The sequence below is a fragment of the Opisthorchis viverrini genome (assembly GCF_000715545.1).
Source record: "Opisthorchis viverrini unplaced genomic scaffold opera_v5_154, whole genome shotgun sequence".
Taxonomy (NCBI): Eukaryota; Metazoa; Platyhelminthes; class Trematoda; order Opisthorchiida; family Opisthorchiidae; genus Opisthorchis; species Opisthorchis viverrini.
The window spans coordinates 141571-143673 of record NW_008751809.1 but is presented as its reverse complement, the minus strand read 5'-3'; positions in this window follow the sequence as shown (position 1 = coordinate 143673).

Genomic DNA, 2103 nt, shown 5'->3' with positions numbered 1-2103 from the left:
AACTGGATCAGAAAAATGCCTGCGATCCTACATAAACTTTGTTCTTCCTCTGAGGATTTCCTCGGCCAACCAAAAAATCCCCTATCCATAGAAGTTAACAAGCTAAATCATTTCCAAAATGACGTCTGTTACGGGACTGTCCAGATACCGAAGTAGTTCAGTGCAACGATGGCATGGCGTTGCTATGCCCAGTTTGGTAGCACACCGCAACTAGGCACTTCCTTCTCCCGGCTTTACCCTATCGCCCTCTTGTTCCATTACATGCAACTACAAACAAACTCACGCCGTAATATGATTAATCTTACTATCATGTTTGACGGTACGCCATCCACCTGTTGGAATAAACATTCTTAGTATAAAGTGACACTTTGTGGGTACAAAGTGGACCCCAAAAACAACACCATTATCATCATCATTCATGGGAGAGCAAAAGATTTCAACAGGCTCACCAAGTACAGGTGATGTGACGTCTCAGACGCAACTGGTTTTGAAAAGCTGCACGCTTTTCTTTGGACTGTAAAGCTCCATTTTGAGGTACACTCATCTTACAATCATTCAGCAAAACCAGATATCTCCGATTTCATGTTTCTGCACGTTCCAAGCTAATTTAGTTGCGCACAATCTAGCCACAATCTAGCGCACCATCAAGCCCATAATCACGTATGCCATCCAGTTGGCATCAAACGCATACCTATTATCTGCACGTAAATATCAATTACCGCTTTTGAAATCAGGCAGCGTAGCCTCAAAGAAGAAGTTTTGAATTGCGGCAGCTTTCGACTGTCTGTTATTTCGGGCGGCATTCTGACTCACATCAAAGTACCTTCTAGCGGACCTTTCGGATCTTTTCCTATTTTGAGTCCTCAATGTAGACATGGCTTTCTTCTTACCCCGTTTGAATGACAGCAGTGAACCATCGGTAACCCTCGATAGACCCAAGAATATCCTAACTACAATGACAACCATAAACGGCTCGTTCAAGATGTTTATGTACGGGGCTGTCCACGGACCCAAGTATGGCTTCGCGATGACGGTACCGCGACCACCATCCCCAGGCTGATGGCTTGCCCGTAGTACACTAGCACTCTAATATTTCCCAGACGAGCGTTACCCAGAGGACCGTTTCAGTCCGTTTAATTTGGGCAAGGACTTGGAAGCAGTGGTCATCTTTTTGTGCCGTCTGCTTGCTCTGCCCACAAACCCAATAGCTTATCCAACAAAAATATCGGTAGTTCGGTAGATCGGTGAGGACCAAACCTTGCCTCAAGCCAAATGTAACGGATGCTGGCCATCATTAAAAAAAACAAAGAACTTACACACTGTGACGAATTCCTTGGCTTCAGCTGGACGCTTGCGGCGACCCTGAAAAAATTTTGCATATCCAGGCTGCGAATGGCCGCTACAATTTGAGTTTGCGCGTACGTAATGGGCCTGATTATTGTCTACGTCGTTTTGAGAATATTTCCAAATCGAATACGTAAGGAAACACGCCATGATTAGCCTGACTAACTCAGTGTATGAAGGAACTTTCAGAGCACTGCCGCTGGTTTTGTAGTTTTGGCCTTCGATGTCATGAACAAACGGTGTCTCCACAATCGCTGCGGCTGCTTTTGATGAAGTGGGACTCAGGGCTTGCAGTATCGCATCTTCCGTGGTTGTCGGGTTCACAAAGTGGTTTCCAGCGTTCAGGTCAGCGCTTATGGTTGATCTTTCAGTGGACTTCGCTGCTTCTTTCAACATATCTGACCATATCCAGCTTAAAACTTGTGAACCGTGTGTGGAGTCTACTGCTGTGCTTTATCGCCCGGTAAGGAAATAAGCGAGGATGATTCCATGTACTTTAGATTGTGCGTCCAAGCGAGGATCACATCAAAGGATCACATCCACTGGTAGACGAGGGTCCCGCGGCGGTTGGGTAGAAACAGCTGCCAGCTGCGGAGGCTTGCTTTCAAGTGTACAAGGGCATACAACTTTCACTCTAGAGTGGACATTTGGTTTCCTCTTCAAAACCGTCTTTTTTATTGTGGGGTACATGGCGACCCTAAAATACAATGTGCACAATGCATATAATATAATATAATATAATATAATATAATATAATAT